The sequence below is a fragment of the Lipotes vexillifer genome, unplaced genomic scaffold (genome assembly GCF_000442215.2).
Source record: "Lipotes vexillifer unplaced genomic scaffold, Lipotes_vexillifer_v1.1 scaffold1145, whole genome shotgun sequence".
Classification (NCBI taxonomy): domain Eukaryota; kingdom Metazoa; phylum Chordata; class Mammalia; order Artiodactyla; family Lipotidae; genus Lipotes; species Lipotes vexillifer.
In genome coordinates, this window is record NW_006778097.1 from 1,555,079 (window position 1) to 1,582,020 (window position 26,942).

General features: G+C 47.2%; 1 pseudogene; it reads right to left on the reverse strand.

Moving 5' to 3' along the window:
* Positions 1 to 1,633: 1,633 nt before the first annotated feature.
* Positions 1,634 to 2,308, reverse strand: LOC103069253 (elongation factor 1-alpha 1 pseudogene; annotated as a pseudogene).
* Between the last annotated feature and the right edge of the window lie 24,634 nt (positions 2,309 to 26,942).

The window sequence follows — 26,942 nt, forward strand, 5'->3', positions numbered from 1 at the left end:
AGGACAGCCTCTTCAATAAGTGGTGCTGGGGAAACTGGACAGGTACATGTAAAAGTATGAGATTAGATCATTCCCTAACACCATACACAAAAATAAGCTCAAAATGGATTAAAAACCTAAATGTAAGGCCAGAAACTATCAAAGTCTTAGAGGAAAACATAGGCAGAACACTCTATGACATAAATCACAGCAAGATCCTTTTTGACCCACCTCGTAGAGAAATGGAAATAAAAACAAAAATAAACAAATGGGACCTAATGAAACTTAAAAGCTTTTGCACAGCAAAGGAAACCATAAACAAGACCAAAAGACAACCCTCAGAATGGGAGAAAATACTTGCAAATGAAGCAACTGACCAAGGATTAATTTCCAAAATTTACAAGCTGCTCATGCATCTCAATAACAAAAAAACAAACAACCCAATCCAAAAATGGACAGAAGACCTAAATAGACATTTCTCTAAAGAAGATATACAGATTACCAACAAACACATGAAAGAATGTTCAACATCATTAATCATTAGAGAAATGCAAATCAAAACTACAATGAGATATCATCTCACACCAGTCAGAATGGCCATCATCAAAAAATCTAAAAGCAATGAATGCTGGAGAGGGTGTGGAGAAAAGGGAAGACTCTTGCACTGCTGGTGGGAATGTGAATTGGTACAGCCACTATGGAGAACAGTATGGAGGTTCCTTAAAAAAGTACAAATAGAACTACCATATGACCCAGCAATCCCACTACTGGGCATATACCCTGAGAAAACCATAATTCAAAAAGAGTCATGTACCAAAATGTTCATTGCAGCTCTATTTACAATAGCCCGGAGATGGAAACAACCTAAGTGTCCATCATCAGATGAATGGATAAAGAAGATGTGGCACATATATACAATGGAATATTACTCAGCCATAAAAAGAAACGAAATTGAGCTATTTGTAATGAGGTGGATAGATCTAGAGTCTGTCATACAGAGTGAAGTAAGTCAGAAAGAGGAAGACAAATACCGTATGCTAACACATATATATGGAATTTAAGAAGAAAAAAAAAGGCATGAAGAACCTAGGGGTAAGACAGGAATAAAGACACAGACCTACTAGAGAATGGACTTAAGGATATGGGGAGCGGGAAGGGTAAGCTGTGACAAAGCTAGAGAGAGGCATGGACATATATACACTGCCAAACGTAAGGTAGACAGCTAGTGGGAAGCAGCCGCATAGCACAGGGAGATCAGCTCGGTGCTTTGTGACCACCTAGAGGGGTGGGATAGGGAGGGTGGGAGGGAGGGAGATGCAAGAGGGAAGTGATATGGGAACATATGTATATGTATAACTGATTCACTTTGTTATAAAGCAGAAACTAACACATCATTGTAAAGCAATTATACTCCAATAAAGATGTAAAAATAATAAATAAAGTACTGATTTTAAAAGCTAATAACTTAAAACTGCCACACACAAAACAAATGGTCCACAAAACATTCTCCTTTCCTTCTGAAGGTTTTATGATGCATTGTTATCCTTAACCAGTCTTTTGCTATTAAACTTAAATGGCCGGTTGAGACAAAGGGTTCTGAGACTGTTCTTCCACCACTGATTAAGACTGGGGTGGCAGGTATTGGGGATAATGTTCATTCAGCCTTCTGAGCTTTCTGGGCAGACTTGGTGACCTTGCCAGCTCCAGCTGCCTTCTTGTCCACCACTTTAATGACACCCACAGCAACCATCTGTCTCGTGTCTCTAACAGCAAAATGGCCCAGAGGAGGATAGTCAGAGAAGCTCTCAAAACACATGGGTTTGCCAGGAACCATATCAACGATGGCAGCATCACCAGATTTCAAAAATTTGGGGCCATCTTCCAGCTTTGACCCAGAAAGACAATCAATCTTCTCCTTCAGCTCAGCAAACTTGCAAGCAATGTAAGCTGTGTGACAATCCAGCACAGGTGCATATCCAGCTCTGATTTGGCCCTGATGGTTCAAGATAATCACCTGAGCTGTGAAGCCAGCTGCTTCCATCGGTGGGTCATTTTTGCTTCGTATGGGATCACCAGCCACACTGCCACGATGAACATCTTTGACAGACACGTCCTTGACATTGAAGCCCACATGGTCCCCAGGAAGAGCTTCAGTCAAAGCTTCATGGTGCAGGAAACCGCTGTCTCACTGGTATCTTCTGAAGAGCCGTATAGAATGCACTCATAATTCCATGCTACGGAGGGATGGAAAGAGACGAACATTTTTCCGTCAGCTCCCATCCCGCTGGTCAGAGGTTGTCCCATGGCGGTTAACTCCCTCACCCTTCATGGTTTGTACCTCACCAATGACCAGGAGTTTCCTATACAGTAACAGCAGAGAAGTGCCAGCAAGAAGCAAAGAATACAAGATGCAGCTTAGATGAGGACTGCTGGGGGCTCTGAGCTAGTTGCCTCCACAGTAATCATGTAAAATGTAGGCCAAGAGGATGTGCAATTAAGTTTTGCCAGATTTAACAAAAATACAATATGCTCAGTTAAATATGAATTTTCAAATCAACAATGTATGCAATATTTGGGACATGCTTATATTAAATAAATTATTCATTATTGATTTGAAATTCAAATTTGACTGCATTTCCTGTATTTTTTCCGACTACCCTATGTACAATGCACAATTGGGCACAGAAGGCCGGCCACACTAAGCCCCAGCCCTACCTCTCCAGTCTCCTTTAAGGACTTTGTCTATCTGCCTTGAAGATCTTTAAATTTCCCATTTCTCCAAGCTTTGGATCTAGAAGTAGCTCAGTTATGACTGATGACCTGTGGCTTCTCTGTACAAGGCAGGAGATGTGGCAGGGGAAAAAATGCAGCCAGGTGACATGAAATGGGACACAGAATTTCCAGTTCTTCAGGGACTCAAAGCCCAGGAAAGGAATCCAGCGTTTGACACAGATAAGACCTCATGCTGAGCAAATCCAGGTGGGTGCTGGACTCCCCACCCATGCCCCTCCATGGCTGTGAGCATCTGCAACAGTGCCAAGGCCTACAGGGAATGAAAGAACAGAAATACTAATTTTCATTAAAAAGGAGGATACCAATGTCAAAAGCCAGTGTTTTTTTCCTGCAAATCCTTTTGTTGTTTTCAGGCACAATTCTCTTCTCAAAAATACCAAATGTGATCATCTTAAAAACATTCGAGTTAGTAGATGCTTCTTATTTTGAGTTCAGGAATAAAAAGAAAAAAAAAATTAAGTGCTTAAGAAACAATACTATCTATATTTTTTTCTCGTAGCTTCAATTTTCCAGAACTTTTACATTGTTCATTAGTGAGGCCTCCTCACCCTTGTGCTGTCAGAAGCCAGACTTCCCTCTTGCCCAGGTCCTTAATCTAACACGAGTGACAGCTCTACTTGAATTCCTGGACTTTGTCCCTCATCCCTGGTGAGGATGAAGCTGAATTGTATTGAAGCTGTGTTTGCTATATTGGAACCTTGAATCTATCTCACACCCAGGGCCTCTGGACAAGAGGCTGAAGCTGCACGCTCACCTTCATATGGGATCGGCCCCATCAGCAGATGTCTGAGCTGTAAGAATTCCAGAGCATGGCTTCTACTGAGTCTTAGTTCCCAAAAGTGGGGTGGAAAGGACCATGGGGTCATCTTGGCGAGCCTCTTCATTCCATCAATAAAGATGCTCCGTCCCACAAGTCATAGGTAACTGGATTTTGCCACACCTGGATTTTGCCATTCAGCAGAATCAAGAGAAGAACCCAGTGGTCCTCCCATTACCCCTACAACAGCCTCACCCCACTGCCCCATCCTTCCCTCTGATTGTAGATTTGTGTTGTTCCACTGTGGCAGGAACTTAGGTGTGATAACAAACAGAGCGCCCCTACCTAACCAACAGGGACCAGTTTTCAAAGACTACAGCTGCAAACTTTTATTCTTAATGACTCGGAAGGTGTATCAGAGCCTCATGTTGCCCAGGGCAGTAACCATAAATAGCTTCCTATAGAGGAAATCTGTATGCAAACCCTGGTTCTGTCATTTAATATTCATGTAACTTTGGGCAGGTGACATAACCTTCTAGAACCCCAGCTTGCCTGAAAACTGGACAGGTGATCTCTGCCCGACTCATTGAGTTATCGTGAGGAACAAATGACTTCCCGTGTCCCATGCAGTAGCCACTAGCCACATGTGGCTATTTAAGTTGAAACATAAATTAGACAAAGTAAAAATTCAATTCCTTATCCACACGACATTTCAAGTGCTGAGTAAACCACATGTGACTAGCAGCTACCATACTGGACAGGACAGATACAAACACCATCACAGGAAATTCTATTGCGCAATGCAGCACAAGGATACTCAAAACTCGCCTAAGTCACTGGGTCCTTCATAGTTTAGTCTCAGCCTTCCTGTCCAGGTTCTTCTCCTGCCACACCCGCCCCTCTGCTCCCTTATATTCTATACCAAACCACATGTTCTTCCTGGCTGGTACTTCCACCTGTTCATGACTTGCTTCATGTAGTTTTCCTTTGTTGAGAATGCCCTCCCTACCCTGTACCCCATGCTATCCTCTGCTCCCGTCTGCCTAGAAAACCTGCTCACCCCCTGGCCCAGTGCAAATAGTTCCTTCCTGGAGGCAGTGTTCACAATGCTCCCAGAAGAAATCAATCAGTCCTTTTTCTCCGGATCCTCCATTGATGACCCAACTGCAACCTCTATACCCTGAGACCGTTAATGTGCTGGTCTCTGAAGCCCTTGAGGGCAAGGACTGGGTCTCATTCATCTTTGTTCCCCAGGGGTTTTGCCCAGTGCTGGGAAGAGTAGAGATCTTGGTCAATGTCAAGACCATGGATCTCATTTCTTGCTACCATCATGCTCCCTCAGCACAGTGGTTCCCAGCGCTGGCTCAGTCTTAGTCATGTGCTTTTAAGAGAAAAGTTTCCCTACAGGTTGCTGGTTCCCCCTGAGCCAGCAAAGTTGTGGAGAGAAGCAGAGTTGGAAGCAGGAGCTCGAGTCATGGCGGCGGCCATGGGGAAGAGGGCAGTTGAAGAAAGCAGGCTCTGAGGGGAAGAGCTGGTCCCTAGGAGGGAGGGGACGAGGTAGGGCAGTCCCAGAACACACACGTGGACCATTCTCTCCCAGTGGAATACTCTCTGCCTGACCTCTCTGACAAGCAGCGCTGGCAGCTCTCCCAGCCTCCCACGTGGGTATTCTCCTCAGGGCACTGTCCCACACACCTGTCCCACAGGCCCTGGGACCAGCAGAGCCTCCTGTGGCTAGAGCCCCAGTGTCAGCTCCAGGACCTTCTTCCAAATGATTGCATCCATGCCCTATCCCTCACTGTGTCTCCCACCGACATCTTCTCCCGTGTTCTTTTTTTTTAGTAGACTATGCAAATCAGTTAAACAAGAGAAACATATATACTTTACGTAGTGTACCTGTCTAATTTCTTGGGGGGGGTTATAAATTTATTTTATTTAGTGTTGGCTGCGTTGGGTCTTCGTTGCTGTGCACGGGCTTTCTCTAGTTTTCGGCGAGCGGGGCTACTCTTCCTTGTGGTGCGCGGGCTTCTCGTAGCGGTGGCTTCTCTTGTTGCTGAGCAGAGGCTCTCGGCGCTAGAGCTTCAGTAGTTGTGGCACGTGGGCTCAGTAGTTGTGGTTCGCGAGCTCTAGAGTGCAGGCTCAGTAATTGTGGCCCACGGGCTTAGTTGATCCTCGACATGTGTGATCTTCCCGGACCAGGGCTCAGACCCGTGTCACCTGCATTGGCAGGCGGATTCTTAACCACTGCGCCACCAGGAAAGTTCTATCTAATTTCTTATTCCTGTTTTTTATTTTAATTTTTTTCTAACGCAATTATTTTATTACAGTTCCAGAAGATACTGTAAGCCAAATATTTTTGGACATTTTGATTTGGGGAAGAGTTTTAAAGATACACATTTTTTTTAAGAAAACAATTTGAAATCACATTACATTTCAAACCTCCTATCCCATTAGCTCTTTTTCCAATCATTTCTTAGGAAGAAAGTCTTTTCTTTTTTAGGTTACTAATTTCTTAACTTAATTATTATACACCTTAAAAAAATTTTTTATAGAGGTAACATTGATTTATAACATTGTATAAATTTCACATGTACGACATTATATTTCCATTTCTGTATTACTCTACAATGTGCTTACCACCAAAAATTTAGTTCCCATCCATCACCATGCAGTTGATCCTCTCCTGTGTTCTTAGTTTGATGACCAGCCCCACCATCCTTCCAGCTTCCTGGCTAGAAACCTCCTATCAAACTTGATCTCCCCCTTCCTTCCCCTCCAAGACCATCTCCTGCCATTACTCAGAAAGTCCTGCCCATCTGACCACCGCAGTGGCCGTAACTCTCTGCCACTGGACTTATCGGGTCCCCATCTCTTCTCGCGTGGACCACATCAATGTAATGGCTTCCCATCTGGGCTTTTCGTCTCTAACCTGTGGCACTTTCCTTCCATCCTGTCGGAACCATCCTCCTAAAATACAAATCGTTCTCCTTCTCCTGGTCTCTACTTTCCACCATTGCCCACAGGGGCAAAACACAAGCCAAACTCCTTAAACAAACACTCAAGTCCCTCCCAGATCTGACCCCGCTCACGCTGGCTGCTTTCCCTTCTCTGGGACACACCATCCACTTTCCCACTTGTGTGTCTTTTCTCTACCTCCCCTGTCCCCACCCCACACACAGCTCCCAAGTTCAGCTCAAACATGACCCCCTCCGTGTGACCCTAGGAACAGACTGCCATTGGCTTCACACCCGACTCCCACATATACGAGCTGAGGGACCTTGAGAAGGTTACTGAACCCCACCACGCCTGTTTCCTCATCTGCAAAACAGGACCATAGCATTGCTGACCAGTCATTAGCAGACTGAATAAGCCAATTCATTAAAAGCACATACGTAGCACCTGGCACGTGGCTGTTTCTTTCCACCACTGGTGGAGGTGGTGGTGTCTTCCTGGCAGATCTCTCAAACTCTGCCTCCCCACTTCAATCACAGTTTGCCAGAATCTCCTGCATAGGGCTTAATTATTTGGCTCTGAAATGAGATTGTTTTTGCCCATGGCTGCCTCACTCAGAAGACTCGAGGAAGCCAGTCTGGTTTACCTGTCACCTCCCCAAGCCCAGCACAGAGTAGACCCCAGAGAGCCTCCTGCTTGGATCCTGCCACCTCCACCCACTCCCAATAAAGGTCTCTTTAATTCTGACTCCACAGGGGTCACACGTGAGAGTGTGGGCAGTGGAGAGGGTGTTTGTGAGATAGTGCGTGAGAGCGTGTGAGTCTGCTGGAGCACGTGCGTGAGTGAGAGTGTGTGTGAAAGTGAGTACATGTGAGCCTGTCCGTGTGTGAGTACATCGTGTGAGGGAGGGTGTACGTGAGTGGATGAGAATGTGTGTGTGAGTGTGTGAGTGTGCATTGGACCAGGCTACTTTCCAGTCCAAATCCTGTCATTTTCCCGTCCATTCGGCTATCCTTGTGGTCAAAATTTCTGCATGTCTGTTAACAAAGCTACAAAACATTTATCCAGCTTATTTCCACTGCTCGTTTCCTACACTGTAGAGAGTGTGCAGGGCTGAAGAGGAATAAGACAGCATCACCAGGGCCCCTGAGGCATGCATCCCCTTGCATGGAGGGTACAAATAATATTCCATCCTCTCTAGGTGGCTTGTCTGTTTGGCAGTTGGAGGAGTTTGTTCTGTCTGTATGATAAGATTAGCAAACATTCATTGAACTCTATGTGCCAGGCGTTTTACCTATCAGTGACAAGCAAACTCTCAGAGGTAGTTACTCTTGTTATTTCTAGTTTTAAAAAAAACTGACGCACAGAGAGTCTAAATAACTTGCCCAGAGCTACACAGCTAGCAAGTGATGGAGCCCAGATTCAACCCAAGAAGTGTAAAAATAACGTTCGTGTGTGTAACTACTACATTTACTGCCAGAAGTGGCTGTTTCAGGCTTCTGTTCCACCCCCAATGCTGCTGAGATGTGAGATGCTGAGATAAAGAGTGTGTGTGGTGGGCGAGGAGGGGGGCCTCAGCAACCAGAACATGAAAGCTGGGCAACTTGGGCAGATGCTGGAAAGAACAGAAGAATGGGAGCCAAGGAGAGATCTCATGGTTCTCAAACATTCAAACATGTAGGCCTCTGAAAAGCACCCTGGCTGGATTGGAGCGCAGTGCAAGTGACCCAGCCTGAAGGATCAGCCTGACACCAGGGGAGTGCCAGTTGGACTGTAGACAGCAGCAATTTGTTCCCGGTTGAAGCCAAGCCACTTGGAGTTGTGGGATCAGCAGATGTCAGGGTAGGGTGGGGCTGCAGAAGCCCAAGCTAGCAATCAACCTGTTACTGGTGTAACTAGCGCTTCCCCAGGGGCTGCAGTCTTGGCTCTCAAAATGAGGCTCCAGGGCCACAGACAGCAGGAACCCCCCCCACCCAGAGAGCTCACTGAATTGCAGATTTGGGGACCTCACCCTACTCAACCACAGTCTCTGGGACCTGACCTTGCAATCTGCATTTTTCACAAGCTCCTTTAGTGATTCCGATTTGCTCTCAAATCTGATAACAGAAATGCATAGCCAGCTGTCTTAGATTAGGTTCTCCAGAAGCAGACCCTGAGAGGAGGGTTCTTACACAGTGATTTATTATGAAAGTGCCCCCCAAAAGGGCAGATAAGGAATGGGGGAGCAGAACAAGAAAGGAGAAACCCAGCAAGGATGTGAACTCAAAGTCCAGCAGAGGGTGGCATCCGCCCAATCACCCAGGGACACTGGAGGGTAAGTCATGTCTCTGGGGTCAGCCACCCCAAGTCCTTCGAGTATCAAGATCTTTATCACATCTAAGACTTTGTTAATTTTCTAATCAAAACTGGGTTTTTACTGGTGCCTTGTTTATTAGCATGAAGAATAATGGAAATGGGTTCTTTTTGTGAAATTAAAGATACGTACAATATGTAGATTGGCTAAAAATAGGTTAGAAACACTCCCACCTCGCATGAAGAGGGTGTAAGAACCAGCCACACCCACCAAAACCACCATTCAGCATCTGGGAGAAAGGTGGCCCCTGGCAATGAGCATAGACTTCCATGAATACACCAAGGCAGCAGAAATGGGAACCAGCTCTGTCGAAAACGGTTACAATGGCCAGAAACCAGATTGTGTCATCTCTTCTGATGACAAAAGCCTCACACAAAGGCTGAGAGCACTTTGAAAACAACACAGTTTTCTTGTAACCTGGGAGAGAGAGTTGAAGAAACTGCAGCTGATGGCAGAAAAAACTCAGATCTACAACTTTGCAAATGGTGCATTGGTTCCACACCAGGAACAGAAGGAGAAAGGGGAAAAAATGACAAGAAAAATGAAAGATGGAAAATTAGTGGTGCAATGCATTAGGAACAATGTCACCTGTGTTCAGATCTATGGAAAATCAGAATAAAAATTTCATCATCATGTTTGTTAACAATTAGCTGCGTGAGATGATAAGCAAGCTCTGTTCAGATCTCCATACTGCTTTTTCTTTTCCTATGTTCGATTATCTTTATCACAAACATTTTACTTGCAACTATTTCAAAGTATTCCTTTAATTAGGATCAACCCTTTGGTTAGTAAATAAAAGTGGTTTTTATTAGAAAAATAAAATAAAAAGAATTCAAGCAGGAGGCTAACTCCCAACAGAGCTTCTAGCTATTATCCCAACAGAGAAGGTGCTATGCAGTGGTATACTTGCAGAACTGTGTAAAGTTTTAAAATCTGCCTAACTTCTCCCACATCCAGTAGAACAAAGATGCAGGTAGGTTGAGAGGCGATGGGCTTACCTTTGGTGACAGGGAGGAAGCTGTCCATGTCCAAAGTCAGTCTTTGTTGGGGGAGGAGCAGAGTAAGGAATGGAATGGAAGGTGACAGCACCCCCAGAGAGAGGGAGGAGGAGGCTATTCTGATGAGCCAAAGAGTGGCCATCGCCTGTGCAAGGGCCCTGAGCCAGGCCTTGGGCTACGTCTTTCCCTTACCTGATCCCATTTAGTTTTCCCAAGAAGCCAAAGGCTGTGTCTAGTTTTTCTCTTTACAGATAAGGAAACTGAAACCCAGACGGTTTCATTGACCTACCTGGGTAACTCAGTTGGAAAGTGGCAGGGTCCTGGAGATGCCCTGCGTCAGAAGTGTTCCAGGCCCACAGGAGATGTGGCAAAGGGCTTGCGGAGGGAGGGAGCAGGGGAAGCCTGAGAACTGAGGAGGGGCACAGTGAAAGTGGGGCACAGAGCGAGGTGGGGAGAGCCGGGAGTGGGAAGCCTTGCTGGTCAAGGCAGCTCTCCCTTTGGAGAAGTCCTCCAGACACAAACCAACAGTTCTTAATCAACCCCTCTGTGCTGGCTGTTAAATTGATGCTCTCTGCTCCCTTAGACTCTGATCAGGGGAAGCAAAAAGAAAAAGAAAAGCTCTGTCGGTGAGTGTCCAGTTACGAAGTTGAGACACAGAAAATCTTGGACCCAGAACCTGCAGCCTCAGCAGCCTCTAAGTTCGGTTTGCCTCAGAGTTCGATACTTGCAAAAGCAAGGGCCCCTGGAAACTCCACTCTCCTCTTTCTTTCCTCTCTCCCTCTGTCCTTCCCTCCTCCTTCACCTTTCCCTTGTCCTGTCTTGTATTCACTCAGGCAGCAAATATTGCCAACGCCCACCATTAGCCACACACTAAGGAAACAATTTCCCAAGCATCTTCCTTTCCATTATCTCCTCTGACTCTGATATCCACCCCGAGAAGTGTGACGTATCCGCATTTTAAATGATGAGCAGACTGCCTGAGGTTCCACAACTGGTCACTGGTCATGTGTGGACTTGAACTCAGAACTCCCTTAGTCCAAACGCCTTGGTTTGTGCTGTTTTCCCCCTACCCTAGAGCCTCACCCTCACCTTTTCTGATCTGAGGCAGCTGTTAAACAAACTCAGCCAGCCCCGTGAGCCCCACCCCGACCCTGTCCAGGTTGCCAGCAGAGGAAGGACAGGCAGGGACTTGGCAGGCAGCCCTGAGTGCCCCAGGTCATGGGGCCAGGCCAGTGCTGGGCTCCAAGATGAGCCAACGTGGCAGGGGAACAAGAGACCAAAGGAAAGAACATGTTAACCATCTTCAAATCTCATACTTGAAAGGTGTGAACACTGAGAACCAGAACACCATGAGTACCCGCTCCAAAGGGGTACCCAGGACCGGGGGGCTGGAGACAGTCAGAGGAAGCTGCTGGAGGGGCAAGAATGGGAGAGGAAAAAGGAAGGAGAGGGGGGTAGAGGCGGAGGGAGCCTGCCCCCAAAGGATCAGGATATGGAAAGCAAGGTGGGAGTCGGACACCACTCACTGAAGGACCAGTAGGATGAGTCTGGTTTGAAGCTTCCCAGGATCACCAGACACTGGCAGAGAGAGCCCACTACCTCCCGGCTTCTTGCAGGGAGTCCAGGAAGGGATGAATGGAAGGAGGTCCCTGACACTGCCTGGACGGCTGAGAGGACGGAGATGGGAGGGAAGACAAGGCTAACCTTGGAGGGGAGGCCGGGCATGGGGGCAAGGAGAGCAGGGCTCTGGCCTGAAAGATGTGTTTGGCAACAGAATCTAGAAATTTTGCCTGACCCAGAGCTTCACCACATGTTCTTTTCTGTTTCTGTGATGACAAAGATAAAGAGGGAGGAAAACAAACCCAATGAAACATGCAGAACTCCTCTCTCACCTCCCCTGACCTTGTAGAAGGCAACCCCGTGGGGAGACAGGGGGGTTGGAGAGAGCACAGGAGTAAGACCAATATAGAGCTCGAAGATTCACTCCGGATTTGGGAAGGTCACCCTGGCCACCTGGGCAGCAGCTAGCGGCCAGCCCCACCTCTTCCCACTCCCACCCCCTGGCTTGGGAAAATGATCTGGATAAGCTGCCCCCCGAGGTGGGCGCCAGCACAGGTCACCCAGTCTCTGGAAGTGACGGCCCATCCCCTTATCTCTGCAGCTGTTAGGCAGCCTTGCAGGAACAGGCTCCGGTTACGGGGTATAAACAGCCACGGAATCAGCTGGCTCTGGTCTGGCCCCTGCCCTTGGCTTCTGCCTTAGGGGAGGCGGGAGGGGGGGCGGGGAGGCTGGATTCGAAAGGTGGGCCACTCCCTCTCTACTCTCCACCTCCTCCTGTCTGCACTCCTCTGAATTCTCTCCAGAGCCTACAGATCCTCCTTTCCCAGGGTAGTCATGTGTATGCTCCCAGTGACCTCGGCATGGGCTACGATGCACATGAGCAGCCCATTTTACGAGTCTGTCAGATCAAAATTATGCTGCTTTTGGCCAAAGGCCATCCCGTCGCTGTATGAGGACATGCACAGTCCCTTTCCTCTGAGCAACAGATACACATGTGTACTTGTCTTCCTTCCAACCTTAACCCGTGGGACTGGAGGTTTGTATCTTTTTGGCTCTAGGAGACCCCTGTTGCACCCAAGATGGGTCCTGTATCTTTGGAGTGTTTCACCAAGAGCTGTAGATGATCAGAGTGTGTGCACAGGGTGAGCCTCCAGGGTTAACTCTGCAAACCCAACCAAAGGGGCCTCTCTGTCTCTAGAGGAGAAACCAGAAATCCAAGGCTGGTCTTCTTACCAAAGGGCCTCCCCTAAGCTTCAGAACCAAAGACTGCTGGGCTATTCTGCCTGGTGGCTGAGACCTCCAGAAAGCAGATGACATCCGGGGAGCCCAGCCAGGTGTGTGGATTATTCCAAAGAGAGTAGAAGAAACCACCGACAGCCTCACCAAATACACACTAGTGTTAATCCAAGCAGAGTGACCAGCTAGCAAAGGGCAGGAAGATTGGCCCGACCCCACCTCGGTGCCAGCTCCAGGTTCCTATCTGGTGGGCTTGTGGAATTTCTCTCCAGCTCTTCCTTAACAATTATTATATTCGATTAATTCTCAATCAGTATGAGAGGGCTGGGTTGCTGCCTTTCAGGCGTCGAATCAATCTATATGTGCTGATTGATCCGTATGTGCTGATCGGTCCACACTTATCCTCAATCACGGCAGCCTCTCTTATTTTGATAATGTGAAAAGACAGGTGACTAAAAGCAAGAAAAACAAATACCGTATATTAACGCATGTGTGTGGAATCTAGAAAGATGGTACAGATCAACCTATTTCCAGGGCAGGAATATAGACACAGACGTAGAGGATGGACATGTGGACACAGGAGGGGAAGGGGAGAGTGGGACGAATTGGGAGACTAGGGTTGACATATATACACTACCGTGTGTAAAATAGATAGCTAGTGGGAACCTGCTGTACAGCACAGGGAGCTCAGCTCGGTGCTCTGCGATGACCTAGATCTGTGGGATGGCGGGGGTGGGAGGGAGGTCCAAGAGGGAGGGGATATATGTATACATATAGCTAACTCACTTCATAGTACAGCAGAAACTAATACAACATTGTAAAGCAATTATACTCCAATAAAAAACAAAAAGAGCAGGGAGCTTAGAAACTGGGAGATGATGCAAAAAAAACTCCCAAAGGGAGAAATCAGAAAGAAGAGGAGGCAGTGGACAGAGGACAGACTTCACAAGACTGAGCTAGAGCGTCGGAAGGAGGCTCCTTGCATTTCCAGTGTGACCAGGCCAGGCCAGTCCAGGATTGTGTGGTTTTAGTTCTACAGTTACCGAGGTCCTCGGCTTTCTATCATTTATAAGGTCAGTGTGTGTAGATTTTGGGGGAGGGGTATGTGTGTGTGTGTGTGTGTGTGTGTGTGTGTGTGTGTGTGTTCTAAGTTGGCTGACTTGAAATGTCCTTCTTGGAAAAAGAAATTTCCTTCTCTCTAAAAGTGGTTATTGATCATACACAAAACAAAGAAAACCTTATGGACTGCAAATAAACACTAGGTACAGCAATAAATACCCAGGGGCCAGCCTAGTGCCGCCCCTCCTGGACAATATTTTGGTAATAAGTCCTGCACACAGCAGAGATGGGCACCAAGGATGCTGCCCTGTACAGAGGTCAGACCCCTTGACCACCCTACACTGAGGTCAGGATGCTCTGGGCTGCACCTCACATCACACCCCAGCTCCTCCTCACTTAGGTCTTTAACAACCCCCTTTGCAGACACACATCTGAAGAAACACAAACACACACACACACACACACACACACACACACACACACACAGAATGACTTATTAAATGTATGTTGAAAAAAGACAAGACACCTAGTTACAGATTTAAGGAGTTGTTCATCTATTCAGCAAGGATTACATTCCTGATATGTGGGGACCTAGCTTAAAATTAGGCCAAGGGGCTTCCCTGGTGGTGCAGTGGTTGAGAGTCTGCCTGCTGATGCAGGGGACACGGGTTCGTGCCCCGGTCTGGGAGGATCCCATGTGCCGCGGAGCGGCTGGGCCCGTGAGACATGGCCGCTGAGCCTGCGCGTCTGGAGCCTGTGCTCCACAACGGGAGGGGCCACAACAGTGAGAGGCCCGCGTACCAAAAAAAAAAAAAAGAATTAGGCCAATTACACAAATTCATCTGCTAGAGAAGAGAACACTTGATTCAAGGGCTGTTTAGCCATTTAATCAAAGAGCTTAACTATTTTTAAAATAGTCCAGCATGAAGGTTTTTCTTTTTCTACACTTGGACAGTCAGGCACTTGGCCTTGGCATTGAAATGTTCTCAAGATCCAAGCCGGGGTGAGGCCTGGAGCTAAAAAGACCGTCAAGTACTTCCAGTCCTTTTCCCGCTCCTGGAAGATTTTTAAGGGAAAAAGAAGAAAGAGAAAAAGAAACATCCATGGGTTTTGATAAGCACTCTCTGTACTTGCATTTGTCTCTTTCCACGAGGTTGGCTGAAGAGTCTGCTAAAAATATCATGAAGGAAGGGGGGGCTGGCGGTGCCGGGGAGAGAGAATTAGAAACTAACCCTGTTCGGTCTGACCGTTCCCTCACACATTTACCACCATGATGAAGCTTATCTGCCCCTCTTCTCAGCCCACTTTTGGCACTTGACTTGGGTAAGTTATTTTTTTAATAAAAGGGAAAAGTACTCTCATTTCTATTCTTTCTGTGGGGCTCAAGAGTCTCTATGACTGAGAATAACTCTCCAGTTCTACTCGGGTCTATGTTGAGACCACGCCTCCCAGAGGAAGACTGGCCCATTGTGTGGGTACCAGAACCCACCGGATCCCAGAGGTAGACGGGCATCTGTCTCAGAGGCTTCCCAGGGGCCAGCCAGCTGGGAATATACCCAAGCATCCTTTTTCTCAGCTTCCAGGGTCTGATCATCCCTGTTGTGGCTGGAGTTTTCCCAAAAGGAAGAAAGGAGGGGAGCACAGCAGGGACAGCCTGGTAGCCGGGTGGTTAGCTCACCGGATTCCTTAGAGCTCTCTCTCTTTAGCAATTCCCTTTCAGCCAAACCCAAAGGTTACTGGAGCAGGCTGGGCCTGGTTGGGCTAGGAGAGCTGAGTCATTCTCAGGACAGGAGAGCTGCGGCTATAAATTATCCTGTGTTTAAGGATGGCTTTCTCAAACCATGGCTTTGGGCTTGGAGTCTTTATTTATATCTCTCACAGGAATATTTTTCAAACTCATGACTGCACTCTGTATTGCTTTGGGGACACTCCAAGCACCTGGTCTCCTCTATAATGAGCCCTGCAGGCGACAGGCCCCCAGAGGCCCTGGGACTGGACTCCAGGTCGGCTCACCCTCACGCCCACACGTACATCCTCAGGCTGCCAGGCCAGGGCCCTGGCTCGTACATGGAAGTGTGTCCACCTCTGCTGGCCCAGCATCACACACAGGCTCACAGATACATTCAGTGACACACACACGCTCACACACACACACACACACACACACACACACACACACACACACACACACACACACACACACACACACACACACACACACACACACACACACACACACACACACACACACACACACACACACACACACACACACACACACACACACTCCAAATGCAAGCTACTATGAATCCTCTGGTTCTCTGTATATTTTAGAGATAGTCTCTGCAAACAGTGAAACATGCGCCATACAAGAACGACTCCGCAGGCTGCAGGGGTCAGATACCCACCCCTCTGACTCAGGGGCATTTGGCAAGTGACCGACAAATTTGTATGTTCTTGTTGTTGTAGCTTGTGCCTTACTCGGTGTATAAGGAGATATCACAGACCAGAGGCTGCCAAACGGTTCACAGGCTTGAAAACAATTCCTCAGACCAAATCCTCACAAGTCAGAGCAAAGGAGCCATATAGACAGCCCTCTCTCTTTGAGCATCTGCAGGAGAGAAGCAAACTTTCTTAAGAAGTGGGAGAAGGAGTGCCGTTTTCTCTCCTGCTCATAAATCTGGATTCCTTTAATCCCTCTGTAGCCCCCATGGGATGCTTCCTCTCTCCCCTCCCTAGCCTTTTGTTTTTCTTTCCTGTTTTGTAATTAGATAATTTTGTGTAGTTTGGTAAATCACTGGTTGTTATTTATTTCCCTTGGTTTATTGACCATTATTTGTTCTTTTCAAAGTCTCTTCAAGATAGAGCTAGCCTCATTCTTCCTATGGTACTGAGGCGCAGAAAACACAAAAGACATGACCTGGGGCCACAGAGCGCAGTGGCTGTGATGGATCCAGCCCAGCCCTGTCCCCAGACCCTACCTAGCGACTTCCTTCTGGGAAGATGAACCCAGGACATGCTGTGGGTCTGTCCTCTGAGCCCTGGGCCCCCTCATCCAAATGGCACAGACACTCACTCTGCCACCTTTCTGGGAAGCAGAACTCCCTGGGGCTTTGAGGCTAGGTCTTAAGGGGTTGTCCTCACCTGTCAGTAGAAGGGATGGTTAGGGCCCTAAATGGGACAACAGTGACCCTACTGTTGGCTAAACCACAATGCTGGAAATTTATAAAAATATCAAAATCCTCCATTAGGTAACATAGTAGTTCCCCAATCCCTCCCTCTCCCCATCCTGTTCCCCACTCCTCTTAAGCACCTGCTGTTCAACACACCTTTCGTACTCTTATCCCACTATCATCTCTAGCTATCTTTTAAGTATCACCACTTCACCCACAGGGCATCCAGCCTTCTTTGTCCCACTACTTAAACATCACTAGAATTTCCACTTCTTCTGGCTACTTTTTCCAGATGAATGTTGTTGTCTTTCTCTAACTTCACAAAGCACGAATTCTTGCCACGTTTATCTCATGTACATGTTTGGACCTTATCCTTCCAGGTCTGTTCAGAGGTTATGATTCAGTTGTGCTTTGACCGTAGCTGTGTCTGTGCTGGGCGGCTTCCAGCTGCCCCTCCAGAGCCTCCCTCCAGCCTTCTCCACCCTGCTCTGAGTCTCGGGAGGCCGACCCCGATGGACCATATCAAGGGGTCTCATGCGCTATAGTTTTCAGCTGGATTAGGCCAGTGGGAGGCACCATCCGGAAGTCAAAGTGAGAGACCAGCCTCAGCTCTCTCCTTGCCACGCTCTCTCAGGCTGACCCAGCTTCTCTGCAGAAGAAGCAATGCAGTCCTCTCCATAGAGCTACTGTATTCATTTCCTGGGGCTGCTGTAACAAATCACTATCAACTTGGTAGTGTAAAACAACAAAAACTTTCTGTTTCACAGTTCTGGAGGTCAGAAGTCTGGAACCAACGTGTTGGCAGGGCCACACACCCTGGTGATGCTCCAGGGAGGATCTTTGCTCTGCCTCTCAGCCTCCAGCACTGTCAGGACTCCTGGACGTGTGGCCCCATCACTTGTCTCTGTCTCTGTGGTCACATCGCCTCCTCCTTTTCTCTGTCTTCTCCTCTGCTGTCTGTCTTGAACTCCCTCTGCTCTTCCTTTATAATGGCACATCATTGGATTTAGGGCCCAATGGATAATCCAGGATAATCTCCTCATCTCAAAATCCTTAAATAGATTCATGAAGACTCTTTTTCCAAATAAAGTAACAGTCACGGGTTCCAGGGATTAGGATGTGGATGTATCTTTTGGGGGCCACCACTCACCCCATGACAGCTACCCTCTCTGTGTTCTAGCAACTGTGCTCTCTCCTTCCATTATCGGCCTGGGGGTAGTGATGCTGTCACTAGCTCTGGCACCTTACCCTGTCTCTGGTTGAGCTCCCTTTGTCCTTGCCACACTTATAAACAGTCCCTTTCTTAAACTCTCTTCTGACTTCCTGCTTCGAGCCATTTGGTTCCTGCCAGGACCCTGACTGATGCAGGCATCTTGAGATTAAATTCATCAGGGAAAGAGTCTGTGTGACTCACTCCATGCAGCCCCCATAGCAAAGTAAGGGAAAGTAAGGATGTCTTACGATGGCAATAACAAACGATGAGATTAAAGGCTCCAAAAGAGGAGGGACCCAGACTCCAGGAGCAGCATCACAGCAGAAAAACAACACTCTTGCTTATGATTCCTCCCTACACCCAGTCCCAGGTGTGAAATACGAGGGTGCAGTTAGGATGATCCTAAGTCCTTTCCAGACCCACTATCTGATGAAGGCCCCAGTTAGAATATTTTGGCTGAGAGTAAACAGAATAACACCTCCCCACCTCCATTCTGCCTCAAATGGCTTAAATGGTGGTTCTCAAGGCTTAGCACGTATCAGAACCACCTGGAGGGCCCTTAAAACCCCCCACCCGCAGAAGTTCTGATTCCATAGGTCTGGGTGAAACCCAAGAATTTGCATTTTTGACAAGTTCCCAAGGGATGCTGATGCTCCTGGTCCAGGGACTGTACTTTGAAAACCACTGGCGTAAACAATAAGGAAAATGTATTCTCATAAACAATGTGCCCTTGGGGAGGGTGGTTCCAAGATTAGTTGCCTCTCTGGCTCAACCAGGTCCTCAAGGACCTGACTCCACTCTGCTCTGTCTTCCTCAACATCTCAGCCTCAATCTTGACTGGGTCCTCATAGATGCATTCTGGTCCAATAGCTCCAGGCATCCTCTGCAGGTGGGTTAGTGGACAGTAAAAGAGATTACCCTTCTTTAGAACAGGAACATTTCTCTGAAGTCTTCCACTTGGTGTCTCCTTATACTGCTTTGGCCAGAATTATATCACATGCTTGGGCCTAAACCAACCACTGCCAATGGGGGACAGAACAACAATTATTAGGTTACACCAATTAGTCCCACAAAGGAAGAGTAGACAGCAAAGACTTTGATGGGTTCTGCCAACTATGGAAAGAATGTACCTCCTAAAGTCCTGTGCTTGTGAGTGCACTTATTGGTCGTGATCTGTTCAGCAAACACTCTTATCTTCTTTCTTCTGGTGTCAGGACCCAAAGCCCTACATAGAGGGATAGGGAAATGTCTGAGGGCCCATGAAGCCTAGTGCCCATATTCAGGCAACAGTGGCTTATAAACCAAGTAGGCAAACTTATAACTCTTCCCTAAGATTGAACTAAGAATACTACAGGGGGAAAAAAAAAGTCACCCTCTTTCTGCAGAAGTTGCTAAGTGGGGACTGCTGGCGGTCACGTACTTACCCGGAGAAGAAAACCTCTGGGAAGTGGTCATGATTAGCTAACAGTCAGAGAGGAGCAGAGATGGGCAAAGAGTGATGAAGACGGGTCCTGATTTTGATGCTGAAAACTCAGCCTCTGTGCACTGGTGCCAAATCAAACCTTGGAGACAGAGTTTTGGGTGAAGTAGGAAAGAATAGTTTTACTGCCTTGCCAGGCAACAGGGGACACAGAAGGCTCATGCCTCGAAACTGTGTCCCAACCTGGGAGGATTTGGAGAGGAGTTTTAGAGCAATGCTTCAAGGGCAGTGTTGCTGATGAGATTAGGGTGTGTGCAGGGCCTACACCCTTTTAATCTGGTCTCAGGTAGTCTCTTGATGAGCTTCTCTGGTTCCTTTAGTCTGGCCTCAGGTGGTCTTCTCTGGAATGAAGAATGCTGACATCTTCCATTTGTTGGGGGTTTTAGTTCTGTAAAGAGCTCAAAGTTATTGTTATGTGTATCCCTTGAGTGGGAACCAGGACCCTGCCCCAAGGCTGCACTATTGTTTCTTGGCTGCTCCTCCATTATCTCTGCATCCCCTGCCTTCCCTGATTAGCAACTGTTCAAATCTGTCCTTTGGAACTAGGGAAGGTCATGGAGTCTGGGGTCTGTTCCCTACAAACAAGAAATGGGGACAGAAAGGCTTCAGTGCCCAGGAGCCCCACAGGGTCCTGCCCGGTTTCCATTTCTGTAGCTCTTCCTTTATTCCTATGAGCACTCCAGTGCCCTGCCCAGTTCTGGAATAAATGTCTCATTTGTCTAAGCTCGCTGGAGTTACATTTCTGCTCCTTGCAACCAAACATTTCAGATTTAGACATTGCTGGTGTCATGAAGAACTCTGAAGAAGGAGATCTGACACCCACGTGTGAACAGAGGTAGCCAGGGCTGCCTTGGCTCCCATCTCGCACCCCACCCTTGGCCACATCTTCCAGACTGGGAACAAAGTGAACTCCCACCAAAGACCCCAGCCCCCTCCGTTACCAGTACCTAAGAAAACATGAGGCCCCTGGTAACTCCAAAGGCAGGGCAGAGGCAGAGAGTAGACAAGCCAGGATTAGAGAGCATCAACCCTCTCTTTGCAGCAGTAGTCCTGGCCGCAGCAATTGGGAACATAAGAAAAGAGCCTGCACCCTCAGGACTACTCTTGTCTTTTCTAGCTGGTGCTAGGGTGACTGTGGGGTGGGGGATCGTCCTGAAGCAGGAAGTGATGTCCAAGGACTTCACCAGACGATGATCAGCCCCAGATAGATTCCTTGCAGGATTTATTTATTTATTTATTTATTTATTTTTGTCTTAGTGGAAGGGAGTTCCCCAAGCATTTGCTCAAACACAAAGTTGTTTATTTGTTTGTTCTTAATGATCATACTGGTCAAGCATGCCAGCAATTCTGCTAAGGCAGGAGAGGTCGGCTCAGATAATGTTTCTGCTCCAAAGACTCATTAGGTATAATAGTTACAGCAACTTCTACTGCTGCCCTCACCCACTTACCAACCCACCTACTCTGCCCCCGGTACTGGGCGAAGCTCTTTACGTGCTAGTGCAAGGACAGTCTGCATGATCCCACCACAAAACAAGAGAAACAAGTTTACTTGTTTTCCATTGGCAATGGAATGAAAGCAATTTTTATTTATCTTTTCCTTGCTGACTTCCAGTGACCCATCCCATCAGAAATCACAGCGGGAGAAAGATAGAGAAATAGGGACAGAACCCAAGAAGAGATGAGAGATAGGAGAGAAATGCAACAATTTGGCAAAAACATGAGTCAAGGAATCTCCCTTTTTCTAATTACCAGCAGGGCTTTCTGGAGCCTTTCTTGTCTCCAGATGCAGGGGGCAGAGATGACACCCACCCCCCCAACCCCAGGTCACTGATGGAATCCTTGCTATCAGACCAGTGGTGGTAGCTGGTGGGTCCAGGGTCCGGATTTTGGCAAGAGAAACAATACAAATGGAAGCAAAATGGGTGTGTATTTCTGCTCTTGCTGAAATACTATTTGTCCTTCAAGGTTTTCTTCTCTGTGAACTTTTCTCCAAACTCCTTCCCACCCCACCCACCACTATCAGAATATACTCCTCCATCCTAGCAGTTTGTGATAAGAGCAATAATAGAGCATTATCAGTCTTCCGTCCATAATAACGGAGCATGTGTCTAAGGTAGAGGACAAAAACGTCTCCAGTTCTCTGCCGCTTCCCACATCAAGAGGTGGAGTCCCTTCCCCCACCCCTTCAATCCAGGCTGGCCTTGTAACTTGCTTTGGTCAGTAGAATGTGGCCAGAAACAACTTCACATATGTTCCAAGTCTGGACCTCCAGAGGCTTTGCATGCTGCCCCCTACTTCCTTGGAAGCCTGCCCCTGAACATGAACAAGCCCAAGTTAGCCCAGGAGAGGATAACAGGGCATGTGGAGAAGGGCTGTAGTTGTCCAGGCCATCACTGACCAGCGGCTGACCCACCAGCCACAGAGTCCAGTCCGATTCAGCAGAACTGCCCAGCCGCTTATTAGACTCGGAAGCAGCACTAAAGGAATGGTGTCAGAAACCACTAACTTTGAGGGTGGTTTATCACACAGCACAGACTAACCGATTTATATCCCTGTCCCTCACTGGAAAGGGAGTACCTCGAGCCTGGTTCATCCTAGTTGTCTCGTTATCACTCTTCACTAATGTATTCCTGGGATATTCGATTCTCAGTCAAACCTCTTAAGATGGAGTGGCATAGAGTGGAATGAAACGGAACTAAAATGCTGGTAAAGGGTTGGGCAGCTACCAAGCACCTCATGCAGACGCTAATGTGACTACCTGGCTCCTCTCCAACTCTCCAAGCCCCGTGCTGGGGGGTGGGGGGGGAAGGTCACCTGATCACCACCACCTTCGTCTGTCAATTCGCTCAGGGCTGGGTTAATCCCTGCTCAGCTTCTCTCCACCTCACCTGCACCCCATCCCCAGTCTGGCTGCCCAGATGATGTAAGCAGTAACCAATCTTGCAGTCGGAACAGTCAGTTGGCTGGCTCACTTCTGTATCCATTAAGGGGAGGCAGACGTTTTAGAAAGACCTGGAAAATATTACCAGCCACCCACTCCACTCGACAGCCCCCTCCCTTGCCCCAGTCTCCGCTTCCCAGTCATATACACCCTAATCCCAAGAGACCAGGGCTGGGAGGTACTGAAGCCAAGGAAAGAAGAAACTGGTAGTGCAGCCCTGCGGGCCTCATGGGCTGAGCCATAAGATTCCTTCAAGCATGAGAACTAGTCCTGGAAGAGACCACCTGGGGGCATCTGGGGAGCCCTGCCCACCACCGCCCCCTGTCCCTGGCACCTTTCCCTCCAGGGACTTTGCTGTTCAATGCAAATGAAATGAGCATGGAGGGGTCAGAGTATCCAAATCTGTGTTTCAGAGGGGGACACACAGCAGATCCCCATCACTTAACTGAATTGCCAGACTCGCTTCCAGGGACACCGTGGTGGCTCAAAGTTGACCACTTGAATGGACTTGGGCAAACAATCTGGCTGTTGGCTGAGCTCAGGGTTTTGAAAACCTTTCGAGATCCATGCTATTTCTCTCTGCATCGAATATGGGTGTGGAGAATTCTACCATCAAAGAGTCAGCCCTTCCTGCCTTGGAATCTTCTGCTCTTTGAAAGTGTCCAACAAAAATGACAGTAACATCCCAGATTGGCCCCTCAAAAACCCTGAGGTCTTGGTCAAGCCCCTTTACCTTTCTAGGCCTTCTTCTTATCTGAAAAGCGCAGATGAGAACACATCTCTACCTCACAGAGTTGCTGGATAGAACAAATGAGCTGACTTCAACAGAAGCTGATCATGCTATAGCCTATGAAAAGCTGGATGGGAACTCTGCACTTTCTACTCGATTTTGCTGTGAACCTAAAACTGCTCTTAAAAAATTAATTAAAAAATTAGTGCTGCCAAATTCAGGATAGTTACTGCTTCTGGGTGATGGAAAAGAAAGAAGACGCTATTGGAGGGGGTTCACGAGCTCTATTTGTATGGTTATACTCCAGTTGAGTAGCAGTTTCAAGTGTGTTCATTATACTACACACTATAGCATTTTGTATGTTTGAAGCATTTCATAATTTAAAAAGGAAAAAGACAAGAAAATAAAAGTAAAAAACTAATGCTGGACAGATATGTGTTCAATGGATGATGAATGGTTGGGACTCATTTCTTCAACACCTAAGGACTTGAAAGGAAGAGCAGAGTCAGTGGCAGCATTTCTATCCTATAACATCTGTGGAAAATGTGGGTCCTTAACCCATCAGTGTGAAGGGGCTGCATTTACTCTGGAAAAGGTTTTTGGCAATCCCAATCTGGAGAGCAGTTGAACGAGAGATGAGCGGTGGCACTTCGGGAGGAAAATGGCTCATATATGTCCATGTGAGTTTCTGCCCAGTTCAGGATCAAGCACTGAGGAAGGGCAGACACTGATGGGGTGTCTCTCATTCTGTCTGCCTAGCACACCTCCTCCTGGCTTCTAAGAAATGCACCCTCCTTCCTTCAGGGTGTCTTCCTCCCACCCCATGCCCCTGATATTTTACCAGCAGCTACCAATGATGAAAACCTGCCTCTCTGATCACAGGTTGGGTATGTGATCCAAAGTAGGCCAATACTTCCTTAAGACTTTCTGAATCAGACCTCAGGGGGAAAAAAAAAAAAAAAAGGCAGTTCCTCCTTGGCATAAAGATAGAAGGTGTGAAAGCTGGCACATGGACAGAAATCAAGATGAAGGACAGAGTCCTGTCCCTTATCTTTTCCCCATTCCCAGGTGTCCCTGAGGCCAGCTGCACTCAGCCTCCCCTTGCTGTGGTTACAGGAATCAACAAATCCCCCTTATAGCCTGGATTGATTATGGAAATTCTGCCATTTGTGACTATACTACTTCCAATATACTACCCACAATATAATACAATCGTAGGTTGTATACTACAACCAGTATAACCTCCTGAGAAAGAAGACATTGTAAACAAAACAGTTGGAAAGCCATGCAAGATGGCACTAGTTTGAGAGGCTTTGAGTTAACTCCTTCTTGTACCTATGTATTTCTTTCTTTGATAAGCATTTTTTCCCCAACTAGCCACTGGGAATGTAAAATAGAACCTACACTTGAAAATCTCACAATAGAGCAACAAGGAAGCCATAACTATAACTTGCACTATTATGGAATTTATAGCCAGACCAGAGAAACATAGAGGAGGGCTAATTCATTCTGAATGCCATGAGTCTGGGACGGTATCACGAGGCAGGGTTATTATAGGAGAGCTTTTGGAGAGAGCAGAGATTTGGGAGTTTACAATAATATAAAAGGGATAAAGGAGACAGAAATCCCAGGAGACCTCAGGGATAGCCAAAAAGAGCAGAAACCATAGTACAAGTGGGCTGCATGGAGCCCAGAAGAGTGAAGTTGTTTAGGGCTCTAGGCAGCTCAAGGAGCCAGATGTCTTCCCCCTACAGCTCACCCCGACCTCAGCATCTATATTCAGATGCTCTGCCAATAAGCAGACCTATAGCTCCTCCCCTCTTGCTCCTACTCTTCCTTCTGCTCACAACCACCATCTCACCTGGACTCCGAGTATCTTGCCCCTCTTCTCCTGGATTCTGCTTACTCATAACTTCAACTCACATTAGGCCCATCAGGGCTCCTCCTGCCATAAACCTATACACTCTCTGTGCTCTAGCATCTGATAGGGAAAAGCAGAGAATGCTAATAGAGAGCAGGATAAAACTCTATACCAGGGAGCAGCAAACCGCAACCCATGGCCAAATCTGGCCTGCCATGTGCTTTTGTAAACAAAGTTTTATTGACACACAGCCAGGACCATTTGTTTACATACTATCTGTAGCTGCTTTTACACAACAGCAGAGTCGAATAGTTGTAGCAGAGACCACATGACCTGCAAACCGGTACTATTTACCATCTAGCTCTTTCCAGAAAAACTTTGCTGACCCCTGGCCTACACTATATGGCTTTTTCTGAACTTTAGCCTCAGACTCCCCAATACCAAGTTTTACAGTATGTTTAAACATTATAATACCTCAAAAAATATTAGCATTTGAGACATATGGAACCCTTCTAGACCTTGTCAGATAGGACTAGGTAGACAGAGTGGTCTCTAAATTGGCTTTGGACATAGGGATATTTATATACAGAACCACAAAATATAAAGAAAAATAGATCTTCCCTTGGAATCTTTTTTCCCCTAGAATTTTTTTAGGAAAACTCTTTTAAGACTCTCACTTTAGAACAGACAACACTTAGGTGCATCATGGAGTATTTTTCAGAGAACTGAAGGGTTCTGGTGTCACCTGCCACCCCTGAGTCCTACGAGGGTTCTGTCCCAGCCCATTCCAGACTAGTGAAGCTGATCCAATTTCTAAAGCTCTCCCCCAAAGAGCATTCCACAGCGCCACCATGGAAGCCTGATATCTCATAGTTTTGATTTGCATTTAAACCCATCCTCCCCCTCACCCACCCCTACCCCCTTCCTGAGCACCTGTTGCTACAACAAAGAGAAGCTCAAGATGGAACTCTCTGGGCTTGTCCAGGTGATAAACTGAGGCCATTCAGAGGAGACCATGCCATTTGTTGGATTAGCTCTTTTCAATCACCAGGGAAAGCTCTGGTCGGGAGAGGCATTCAGAGAGCTACATGGATATAAAAAGGTGATTATATCTAAATGAGAGATCTCTTACTAGGTGAAGTCCTCCAGCAGCTGACATGAGGCAACTTCAATGGCTAAAGTGCAGTGGGCAAGACTGGATTTGTGTGGCTCTGCAGCTCTCCTGCGGGGCAGATCTGGGGGCTGCCCTGCACTAGGGCTTTCCTGGGAGCTTTGTCAATTCAGCCCAAGCCCTGAGCAACTCAGGCTACTCTCAGACTCTAGGAAGTCAGGTCCATATTGACGTCTCGAAGACCCAAAGATTTAAGGACTGTGCACATAGCCCATGTGAATGAATGCTTACAGACTGGGGTTTGGCTCAGAGTTTCTATTTGCTTAGTTTTGTTATTCTAGAGCAGGGGCAGCAAACTTTTTCTGCAAAGGACTAGATGGGACTAGCCTATATTGGGGAGTTTGCAGACGTGCAGTGTCTGTCGCTGCTGCTCACTTCTGCCCTTATAACATGAAAGCAGCCACAGACATCAGACAATGGGCACGGCCATACCCTGATAAGGCTTCGTTTATTGACATGGAAATTTGAATTTTGTATCACTTTCACATGTTGTGAAATATTCTACTTTTGACTGTTTTCCCCAACCATTTAAACATGTAAAAGTCTTTCTCAGCCTATGGGCTGTACAACACAGGGGACAGGACAGTGTTGGCCTGTGAGGCATGGGTTGTGAACCCCAATTTTAGAGGATTCTGTTCAAAAGATAAAGAATTACAGGAAAGATGATCTGATTTAGCTCTACGAAG